We start from the raw sequence: 12,334 nt of genomic DNA, 5'->3' as shown, positions 1-12,334 counted from the left end.
TTGGGGACCACGATCATCCTGAGTAGAAGGCTTTTAGAATGCCTGGCTCCCAGGGCTCTCAGTTTAAGACCCTCGGAAGAAATGGCCCACACAAAGTGCCAACCATAAGGGTTTTCTTCAGAGTGAGCCATGGAGACAAGCTCACAGCTTGCTGGGCACGTTTCCTTCGGAGCAAGGGATATCTGCAGTTTTCTCCTTCACCTTACAAGCCTGACAAAGAGTGGGCCGGGGGCCCTCCAGGCCTGAGGGTGGCAGGAAGCAGGCTCCACGTGTCCCATTTCTGGCCTCAGCTTTCATCACCAGACTTGGCTGGTTAACCGCGGGGGCGTGGTGAGGCCAACTCGCTCAGCCAGTCCAGGTGAAGGGCTGCGCCAGTGGCCAGGCTCCCTTTTCCTATCTACTTTCCTTCCGAGTTTCTGCTAAAATCTGGAGACGTGGAATCCACTCACGGCAACTCCGAGCCTCTCCAACTGAGCATGCGCCAATGCCTGGCTGCTTTTGGTCACCGGCCCCAGCTCCCTCTGAGCTGGGCTGCGGAGCCGGAGGAGGGAGGAAGGAGGAGGGGAAAGGGGAGGGGGTGCCTGGAGAGGCGGCGGCTCGCGCGCCTGCGCATCCGGCTCCAGGGACCCTAGGTTTTCTATGGGATTCCCAGTCTGCAGCAGAGACCTACCGGAGCGTGTTGCGGCGGCGACTGGGCTTGTAAGGCGCGATCCAGGAGGGATTTAAGCAGCCCAGAGCTCCACTGGAAAAAAAAAAAAAAAAGAGCGCGAGAGAACCATACCCAGAGACGGCTTAACCGTTTATCCGAATTAAATATATATATACATACATTTATTTATAGAGAACTGTTGAGTTTTATCATTTTCGTTAAGTGACCGTGAGCAGCGCTATAACTGTAAGTGGAAAATACAATCTTCGTTGCATTTGTGCATGTGTAGTGCAGCCAATTGTCTGGGAGACGCTTTGGTTATTGTCACCTACTTGGCTTTGCATAGATACGTCTAAATGCATGGTGTGACACTAGCTTTGTTTAATGCTGGTGATCTAAACGTATACTGTTAGTCCATGGGGGACCTTTTGGAATAATGGGGGTGGGGGAAGGGGGAGTGTTTACATGCGCCGTGTTTGGGGAATTGCCTTAGGCTAGATTTAAGACAGGTGAAACTGAGGTGCTTTTTAAGTGCGTCTATACATAGGCAGATTTCCTTACACAGATTTAAGTAGCTAATGGACCGATTGTGAAGTTTTCCGGTTGCTGATAAAACTATTGAGCGGTTGCAGTCAAGTACCAACCTGTCATCCGTGGGGCTGGTGCACCATTTTTCTCACCCTGGAAGAGGAGCGAACGTGTTTGTTAAGTAAAACTGAGTGGACGAGATGGTGTGGAGACCAGGATTGGTTTCCAAAGTGGAATGTTTAGAACCACAGGGCTAGGCGCAAAATCAGCTCATTTCTCTGTTAGTGTTTAGAAATGAGAAGATGATTTTTCGGTTTTGATTTTTCATCACGATGGTGAATGGGCAGAAAAAGGAAAGATGTTCAACCACCCGGTCAGCCCGGTCTATTTTGAACAGAGTATGAGACTCAGAGCCTTTGAATGGGGACTGTCAGATCCAAACTAGTTACCTGCCTTTGCATGCTGTATTTGCATTCCAGAATGCAGGGTTGAAAAAATATAAAACCAGATGTTTTACCTTTGGTAGTGTTTCTTTAAAGGAGAAAAAGTCGTTCTGTGTTTTGAGTTAAAATGGATTGTTCCTTGCCCAGATACTGAAGAAGGGTCTTTGCAAGGTCAAACCCCCTGTGGAAATCAGGGGGTCTGGGGAACTGGGGGAGGGTGCAGGAAATGGTGATGCTCTCTGTGGGTGCTCAGCACTGCAAGGAGATGCCAGAGTGAGAATACATTTTTCTAGAGTTGCCCTCCTGTCCATATTTCGGAGATCAAAATGAAGTGGAAATGCTAGTGGGTGTAGAAAAAAAAGTGTATACTATCTATGTGTCACATCTCACTTGGAGACAAGAGGACCCAGGGAGCTGTATTTCTACATATTTAATTTTTCAATTTAAAGGAATTTCACATTGAAAAAATTAAAAATGAAACTCTTGGGAAGACACATTTTTTCCTCACTACCGTTTAAACTGGCTATTGTTGTCTTTGGTGGAGGCGGCCGGGGGCAGGGGAGGGGGGATGGTGGTGGTGTAGAGGGGTCCTGCATCACTGAACACCCCACTCTTGAACACACGCTCATTAAGCTTTGGTGTTTAACCCCAGAAAATGCTGCACTGAAGCAGGTTGGCAGAATGGCATGAGGCAGGCAGACAGGAGAAGAGCATGGCCAGTGTGTGCTGAATTTCCACAGAAAAAGCAGATCCAGTTTCTAGGATGAAATGAAATACATTTTACTCCAAATAGGACAAGCCATTTTAGACTCTTGACCCTTTAGTCAGTTCAACTATTTGGAACCTTTCAAAGGAATCTACAATTTATTTAAGTGGATGAAATTTGAAGTAGAAAATTCTAGAAGATCCTCTCCTTGGAAACCTAAAGTGTAAATCATACTGCCTTCTCGGTCCCTCCTTTTTTACTCCAGGGCAGAAGGACCAGTCGTTTGTCCTAACTGAGCCATACTCCTTGTCATCAGTGAAAGTTGGATCAGCTCTCTGAATGGTGCGGGTGCAGCACTGCATTGATAAATGGGTGGAGGAGAAAGAAGGGGGAAACCTGGTGTGAAAGCTCATAGATGTTTTCTCCCAGATACCCTGGTTCATAAGGCTGAGTTATAGAGAATCGCATCGGGCAGAGACCTTCAAAAACATCTAGTCCAAACCCCTTGTTTTATAGATGAAAAAATTGAGGCCCAGAGCCGTGAAGCTAGGGGAAAGTCAATTAACTTCGAGTCTATGGAATAAAGAATTAAAGAGTAATGTTGAGGGAAAATGTTCCCTTCTCTCTGCACTTATAGCATCCTCAGTGACATCGCTGAGGTCTTAAAACAAATAATAAAACAAAAAACTCCCAGCACATCTTTTAAGAGAGTCCCAAAGGTTCATTTTTACACCACTGCACCTCTCTTTGCCTCTCTTTTTTGGTTAGGTCTCCGTCTCTTTTTTCTGTTGCCCGTCACTTCTAATATACCCACTTCATTAGATGTTTAGTCTGGCCTTTCTGGCATCTCAGTCAGTTCCTTTGGAATCCTTCGAGTTTTTGGAGAGAACTGACAAACCAATTGGAATCTTCAGCTCCCGTTTGAAAACTGTCCAGGCCCATCGCCAACCCCTCTCTGCTCTGTTCCCCAGAACCTTTCAGGGAATCCAGGCTTCTCAGACACTGCAGGCATCTCCCCTTCTGTTCTACCTGTCTCACCTCCTTCAGCTGTGCTGCAGCTGCGGGCACTGGGACCTAGCAGAGTGAGGAAGTTGCAGTGTCAACACACAGCAGGCGCTGCCAGCTCGCCTCTGGCTCCTAGAAGGCAGAACCCAAATCCAAGATGCCTAGCTGTCTCCAGCCTTCATGGAAATCCACCAGACAAAGCCACCTGCAGAGAGAGGGACTGAAGGCTGGGCTGGAAGACTGAAGGAAGACACCTGACTGTTCCTTCCTGAAGTCGGCGCTATAGAGGAGAGGAGAGCAGCTTTTTAAAGCCTTTAGAGCTTTTAAAGCACAGTCTTGCTGGACAGGGACTGCAAAGCAGGCAATAATAATACCTGCCTAATTTGCCCTCTTCTTTCCTTCTTTTTTTTATCTCTTTTCCACTCATTTGCTTTCTCTATTTCTCCCTCATATTCTCCCTTCCATACAAATTTCTTGAGTATCTGTGCCATGAAGCTCTAGGCCTTTTAAAGATAATTCAGTCATCCCTGTCCCTTCTCCCCAGGCACTCAGGAACTATCACAAATGTCCCCTTTGGGGAAATGCCAGGAATTCTTACCTGAAAAAGCTGAGAAGTTGGGGGAGGCTTGAGAAAGACAAAGTCTGAGACTCTTCCTCATTTGAGAGATAAGCTAAATACACTTGGCAAGTGTTGAAGCTCAGAAAGCAAGGTAGTGAGTTTCTCAACACATTTCCCAATTAACAATTTAACTTAACCATTTCCCTCATGGTAAACTTTTAACTGAGTTGGGATGAGCTCTGTCTTGGAGAGAGTCTGTCCCTAACTCATACTCTTGGGTCAAATGTCACCTGGCCTTGCTGTTCTGTTCTGAAAACAGCCATGTCCAAGCTATTCTATACACCACATACCTTATACAGAGGTCAGAGACTTGTAGCTACTAAAGATGCTTTGCTTTGCTGCAGTATAAATCTCATTCTGTAATAAGACAGCATGATTAGGAATGTCCTGAGCAAGCTATAGATTTTTCTATTTCTTTTTTTCAAGCAAACATCCAGTTCTCTTTATTGGGATGTAAATAAATCTCCTAGCACTACAAAAGTATAAGTCATATGAGAGGTTTACAGTGGTCCCTAGTACTGTATGTAGGAGGGTTTTAAATAAGACAGCTATTGATAATTAAAAGCGAATTAGTTCAATCAAGTTACAGTATCATCCTTCAGATTAAAGTGTTCTGATATTAACTAATGTGGCAGCAAACGTGATCCTGAGAAAGAATCCCACTGCCAATCATCTTGCCTCTTAACTTCGAAACAAGAACGAACACAGTTCGTGTAATAACCGTTCTCTCCTCAAGCCCTGCCCACCCCCTTGGCTTGTGACATTCTCTTCTGAGGAGAGATGTCGGGATTTGATGAGATTCTGTCTCAACTGGGACAAAGAAAAATGAGTAATATGGAAAACATTCTAACATCGGGTTACTAACAAGTTAAATTAAATTACCTGATGACTCTGTTTAGTTGCTAAGTCATGTCTGACTCTTTGTGACCCCGTGGACTGTAGCCCACCAGGCTCCTCTGTCCATGGGATTCTATAGGCAAGAATACTGGAGTGGGTAGGTTTTCTATTTGGGTTGCATGTATATATAGATTCCAAACCTTGCTGAGGAGCTCCCTGTGGAATTTCATAGATTGACAGTATAATATCAATATCAAATGCGTGGTTTCCTAGTTTGCAAGAGCAAAATATGTTTAATGTCATTCCGAAGGTCTTTTTCTTTGTGTTGAGTGATTTTTATGTTTCTACGATTAGCAATTATTTAGGAAGATAGAAAGGCTCTCCTCATAGAGGTGATCACATGCCGTTGATCTAAGGTTGAAATTGACAAAGTCCATCTCAGTTACATTATTAGATGTAAATATATTAATTTTCTTAAGTATCAAATGGCACAGAGATAAGTGAACAAATGGTTGATATTTCTACTATGTTGGTGGTTAATTCACATAATTTATAGAGTATGTGAACTGGATGGGATCCATATAAATTACCTAATCCATCCCTTCAATACATAAAAAATTGTAGTATAGTAAGGAACATTTTCCTGGAGGAGGGCATGGCAAACCACTCCAGTATTCTTGCCTAGAGAATCCCATGGACAGAGGAGCCTGGCAGGCTATGGTTCATAGGGTCACAAGGAGTCAGACACAACTGAAGTGACTGAGCAAGGAACATTTTATCTTAAAGACATATCTGCAATGTGAAAACACATTGCACAAGAGCAGAGATTTTAATGATCTTTTTCATATTTCCACAAAATCTATACAATGTCCTTTATAATAGATACTCTGTAATATTTCTCAATTAACTATTTTAATAAGATTCAGTTACATAAACCTTGTTAATTATGTCAAGAAATTAAATCATGTATACTAAAAGCATGGCTTCTCTCATAGCTCAGTTGGTAAATCATCTGCCTGCAATGCAGGAGACCCGGTTTGATTCCTGGGTTGGGAAGATCCCCTGGAGAAGGAAATGGCAACTCACTCCAGTATTCTTGCCTGGAGAATCCCATGGACACAGGAGCCTGACAAGCTACAGTCCACGGGATTACAAAAGTTGGACACAACTTAGTGACTGAACCACCACCACCATTAAAAGCATGCACAAAATTAAAATTGCTTTAAGTATCTATGTTACTAAAAGGAAAATCTAAACTAAAAGTTGTTTTATAATTTATTTTCAATAAGGACATAAAAGCACTATGCTAATACCTTTAAGCATGCTTTTTAATGTACTTACGGAGTATACTCCCTTGTATCTCTTCATAGGTAAAAATGTATATTATTTTATGTATTTACAAGAATTGATATCAATATGTCGAAAAGGGAGTATAAACCTACACTGTAGTAGATATGTATACCACGTATTTAAATCATGATTCTCTTGAGCTATGGAATCATTTTAATGTGTTCACACTGTGAAGGGACCATAACACTGGATTTCTCATTTACAGTTTGTTTCTAAAGATAGCTTATGCTCTCTTAAGTGAATCAAAATACTTTGAGTTGCTTCCAGCTTCATTCATTGAGAACTCCACAAATGGAATCTTAGGGGTACTTTAGAAACTGCTTAATGAATGAAATAGATATGCAATAGAAAATTACTGAGGAATCCTCAAAGAGGTTTGACACCTTAATAACAAGGTTCTATGAATACATTAAAGATGCTCTATACCCTTATCAGCTGACTTAAAGCATGCAAGTCGGGTAATTTGTTGGTGATTCTTTTGTTTCACTCTGGATTTCTCCGTTGCCTTCCTTAACTGCATTTCTAACACAGATGACCTGATGTGTAGCCATCAATCGTTTTTTTTTAAAAACAGTGCACTGCATTTCTAACCATTTGTTGGATTATTTTCAGGTGAACAACGTATTTCCTTTTGTTCTAAATTACATTTAAGATTTGGAATATTCTCATTCACCAGCAACCTTCAAGCTCACTGTATCTAATGCAATAATTGCAGAACTTTTTATAGAAAATAAGACTCTCAAAAAGAGTTCATTTTTATGAAACATTGCTCATAAAAGGCAACATGTTAACAAATAAGCTAAATTTACTTTCAATTTTTATATATCTATAGAATGAATATGACTTTTGTTTATTCTTGTTCATATAAGGACTTTTCTAAGAAATATGTCCCTTTAAATGTATTTTTTTCTCTTTTCTTTGGATCTTATTTATTATCTCTCAGGCTCTGAAAGACTGTGAACTTTTGAAGAGCTGAATGTAAATAGATTTTTTGCAAATTATTAACATGTTCAATGTGCTTTGCAGCCTTGGTAAATTTTTTCCAGTACGAACAACTAGATCCTAATATTTCTGCTGTTTCATAGTTTAGAATGTTTATTGCAGTTGAAAGCTTCTCAGAATAGTAGATTTTGATGCTGCTAGAGTCTCGTGTTTTACATTTTGCCTTGGTTTTATTAATTTGTGATTAGTGTATTTATTTTTGACTTATTGAAACCCAGTCTTAAATTATGAGTGAAATCTCCCATTGGAGGCCCATTAAGGATTATTAATAAAGTTGACATGCTTATTAATATATCTTATTTTTAATGTGTGGAATAGTGCTGTACAAGTTTGATTTTCAATTAGCAACTTCTGTTCTGGAGTTTTTTGGCTTTTGATGTTATGAGCTAATGAAAGACTATCAATTTTGTTTATTCCAGAAGTTCAAGTGTTTCTGAAATTTATACATAAGGTGTGTGGTATATGCTTTCTTGTTCATATGGGAAATTTTATGAAAAATGAAAAAGAAATTGTGAAATGAGTTTAAATTCTAAACAAAATTGTTAGTTTTTCTTTTAAGTGTTTATAAAGATATTTATTCCTCAGAGTGAGATGAAAACCATCCATGCAATCTTCTGCCATTTTTAATTAGTAAATGGAAAAATTCCTCAATTCTCACAGTTTCAATTGGCTCAAAAGAAATTATGAAAGTGTAAAAGGAGTTTTCAAGCTAGATACACTTAGATAAAAATCACTAATTCCACAGTTTATTAGTTCTAGGACCTTGAATATATTGTTTAACCTGTCAAGCTCAGTTTCCATTTAAAATTCGATTCTTGAACAGAAATAGAAGACTATGTATTAAAGAATATAATATAATGCCTCATTATTGAAAATGTGCAATTAATGATAGTCATTATCATTACTGTCATTTATTTTATCAGAAATTAATGGTTCATAAACCACTTTAGTCTCTGAGTTATAGTAATCCCACTCGGAATCTCTGAATAAGAAATTGAGCTATGACCAATGCACAGTTAACAGTGCTTAACCTACCTTGTAAAAAAAACATCCATTAAGTAAGTGTGCCAAGCACTGTGTAGTCACTGGAATCAATATTAAATAAGTTACAATCTCAGCCTTCAAGGAATTTATGCCTAATGAGGAAGGTAAGCGCAGTTCAGTAAGTTAAGTGAAACAAAAATATGGTATAGATGCATAAAGGAAATAATTTGTAGAAGAAATGCCTACACTGAGACCTTATTCTCATTCTTATTTCTTTCATTCTTTCCTTAAATGCATCTCCTTTCATTATACTGTTTCTTTGCCATTATTTCCCTACCATAAAATACCAACATATAATTGGACACAACAGAATATGGAACCAAGAAAATATTTTTAAGCTTGTTTCCTTATTGAATACATTTTAAGGTCATCTATTAATTATTTTCCAATGTAGCTAAATAATGTGGCCCTTGTTTCCTACCCAAACCTCCAGATGGTCATTGAAACTCAGTGAAAAAAGAGCCTTGCCTTTGGTTTAAATATTATACAATGATACTTCTATCCTTTAATACCTTCCAAAAAAGAGCTTTCTATCTGATACTCTCTGTGCTAAATGCTAAGTTGCTTCAGTCGTGTCTGACTCTGCAACACTATGGAGTCTGTAGCCCGCCAGGCTCCTCTGTCCATGGGGATTCTCCAGGCAAGAATACTAGAGTGGGTTGCCGTGCCTTCCTCCAGGGGATCTTCCTGACTCAGGGATCAAATCTGTGTATGCCACACTGGCAGGCGGATTCTTTACTACTGAGCCTCCAGGGAGGCCCACACATACGTGTGTGTGTGTGTGTGTGTGAAAGTCACTCAGTCATGTCCGACTCTTTGTGACCCCATGGACTGTAGCCTGCCAAGGAAGCCCACACATACACATACATAAATCCAAAATGGCCTTAGCTATCTTCAGCTCTTCTAAGAGCTTTTTCACTTCTCCTCAGCCTTTTCCTCCGTTCTCCCTCTATTTCCTGCCCCACTTACTAGGAAAACTCAAGTATATTTCTTACCTGGAGTTAAAGAGATATCTTTTTCTCCTTTTGAAGTCTGTAACAAAGTTGCACCTAAATTCTGAGGCTCTTTTCTGTAGGAGGAGTATTGTATGATTCACAGAATTAGGTAGGAGTTTTGATTCTAATTAATTTGGGGGCTTTTTTTTCTCATTTTTGAAATGGGGTCATATATCTACCTTGGTACTAATATGTGTGTGTGTGTGTGTGTGTGTGTTTGTGTCTGTACCTCACATGTATATGTATACCACTTAAAGAACACACCTGCCACTGCAGGAGACATAAGAGACGCAGGTTCAGTCCCTTGGTTGGGAAGATCCCTTGAAGGAGGGCATGGCGACCCAGTCCAGTATTCTTGCCTGGAGAATCCCATGGACAGAGGAGCCCGGGAGACTACAGACCATAGTCACAAAGAGTTGGACATGACTGATGCATGCACCCACGCACACCACTTAAAAGAGGTTCAGTTCAGTTCAGTCACTCAGTCGTGTCCGACTCTTTGCGACCCCATGAATCGCAGCACACCAGGCCTCCCTATCCATCACCAGCTCCTGGAGTTCACCCAAACTCATGTGCATCTAGTCGGTGATGCCACCCAGCCATCTCATGCTCTGTCGTCCCCGTCTCCTCCTGCCCCCAATCCCTCCCAGCATCAGGGTCTTTTCCAATGAGTCAACTCTTCTCATGAGGTGGCCAAAGTACTGGAGTTTCAACTTTAGCATCAGTCCTTCCAATGAACACTCAGGACTGATCTCCTCTAGAATGGACTGGTTGGATCTCCTTGCAGTCCAAGGGACTCTCAAGAATCTTCTCCAACACCACCGTTCAAAAGCATCAATTCTTAGGTGCTCAGCTTTCTTCACAGTCCAACTCTCACATCCATACATGACCACTGGAAAAACCATAGCCTTGACTAGATGGACCTTTTTTGGCAGAGTAATATCTCCGCTTTTCAATATGCTATCTAGGATTGTCATAACTTTCTTTCCAAGGAGTAAGCGTCTTTTAATTTCATGGCTGCAGTCACCATCTGCAGTGATTTTGGAGCCCCAAAATATAAAGTCTGACACTGGTTCCATTCAACCATCTCATCCTCTGTCGTCTCCTTCTCCTCCTGCCCTCAATCTTTGCCTGCATCAGGGTCTTTTCCAAGGAGTCAGTGCTTCACATCAGGTGGCCAAAGTATTGGAGCTTCAGCATCAGTCCTTCCAGTGAATATTCAGGACTGATTTCCTTTAGGATGGACTGGTTGGATCTCCTTGCAGTCCAAGGGACTCTCAAGAGTCTTCTCCAACACCACAGTTCTAAGGCATCAATTCTTCAGCACTTAGCTTTCTTTATGGTCCAGCTCTCATATCCATATATGACTACTGGAAAAACCATAGCTTTGACTAGATGGACCTTTGTTGGCAAAGTAATGCCTCTGCTTTTTAATATGCCGTCTAGGTTTGTCATAGGTTTTCTTCCAAGGAGCAAGTGTCTTTTAATTTCATGGCTGCAGTCATCATCTGCAGTGATTTTGGAGCCCAAGAAAATAAAGTCTGTCACTATTTCCATTGATTTATAATGCTCTTCATAAATCTTGTCAGAGGATATCTGCCGACTTTTAATTATCTTTCAACCTTCGTACTCTCCCTCCTCTACCTTTTCCTCCAAGGTGCCTTGAGTGTGTTTTAAACATTCTAATGACATCCTTACTTCACTTCTTTGCTTCAGGTCTAGCACTATCACTTCTATATTTTTGGTCCAACTAATGTCCATCAAATAACATCAAATAAATGGTAGAAAGGGAGCCCTCAGTGGAGTACATAATACCTGTTGCAGAGCATGTTCATGCCAGGGTTGGCCTCTCAGAGCCTTCGTTTGTTGAGCATTTGTAGAAGTGTATACTGATGTCAGTTAGCTAGGAGCTGAGAACGGCTCTCAAAGTGGGGGTGAGGGAGAGGTGCACCTACATACAGATACATAAATACATACATACTTACATGCATGATAGACACACAGTAAGCTCAGTATGTTGTCATAGGTTGTTTTACATTTTAAGGAAAAGATTGAAGAGCAAATAACTATATAATAAATCAGCACTTTTGAGATGGCATTAAAAGGAAGGCCTTGTTGAAAGTCTTCCCATTCTAGGTGAAGTGGCAGATTTGAAAGTGAAGGAGGTTTTAAGGCTTCCCAGGTGGTGCGGTGGTAAAGAAACTGCTGCCTACGCAGATGTGATTCTGCTCTCTGCTGTCTGCCAGTGCAGATAGGAGACGCGGTTCAGTCCCTGGGTCAGGAGGAACCCCTGGAATGGGAAATGGCAACCCATTCCTGGGAAGTCCCAAGAACAGAGGAGTCTGGAGGGCTACAGTCCATGTGATCAAACAGTCAGACACAACCAAGCACTCACACGTTAAGGACATTTTAGACTTTGTTTGTTTAAAGAAATATTTCCAAAATACTAATAGTTATTTCCCCTCGAAGAGTCTTGTGGAAACCCTTTTTGACGTAGATAATGTTTCCAACATCCTAGTCTTAAATTATTTTCAATGCATATTTTCATATTAATAGTAAGTCTGAGTGGTCCTGTTGTGAAGACCCAGCATATGTTTCGTTTGCTTAACCTCATGTTTCCAAACTTTTTTGCACTGGGAAGTTATGTTAAAATGCACTTGTTAACCATCTCATTGTGGTTCTGAAGAACCCAATTGGAAAAGAAGGACAAAAACTGAAGTATGTAGTGAAAGGTACTTTTGGAGAAGGAGCCATTAATTGTGTCTTTTAGGTATCAAAGTTGTGTTTTAGGTATCATAAGTGTGAAGTCTTGCAAGAGTTACTTTACTTTTCTGAGTTCTAGTTTTGTCATTTAAAAATAAATATGAGATTTTCTGCCTTCCCTTCTCTGATTAGGAGTTTATTGTGAAATTGAAATGACTTTGAACATACGCTATAATCTGGATCGTGCCAAGTAAGGGTAAGAGACTTATGATTATTATTCAACTTTAGAATTTTAGTTTATCTTTTATTTTAAAAAGATAAATTGAGAATCAGAGTACTGATCTGGTGCAAATCATTGCAATGAGATTATATCTACTAAAAGAAGTCCCTTGCCCCCTATCCTCCCCTACCTCAGTATAAAATGGTAAACATATGGTAACTATAACTAGGTTT

General features: G+C 40.6%; 1 protein-coding gene across 1 annotated transcript in view; it reads left to right on the top strand.

The window, feature by feature from the left end:
* Positions 1-703: 703 nt before the first annotated feature.
* Positions 704-12,334, top strand: part of VSNL1 (visinin like 1) — a 120,571-nt gene continuing 108,940 nt past the window's right edge. Inside the window, exon 1 of the mRNA XM_055539158.1 lies at positions 704-895. The gene's annotated coding sequence lies outside the window, so the exon portion shown is untranslated. The remainder of the gene's footprint in view (positions 896-12,334) is intronic.

The sequence above is a fragment of the Bubalus kerabau genome, chromosome 11 (assembly GCF_029407905.1).
Source record: "Bubalus kerabau isolate K-KA32 ecotype Philippines breed swamp buffalo chromosome 11, PCC_UOA_SB_1v2, whole genome shotgun sequence".
NCBI classification, from domain to species: Eukaryota; Metazoa; Chordata; class Mammalia; order Artiodactyla; family Bovidae; genus Bubalus; species Bubalus kerabau.
Note: the sequence above shows the minus strand (reverse complement) of the source record. Positions and strands in the feature narration are given on the sequence as shown.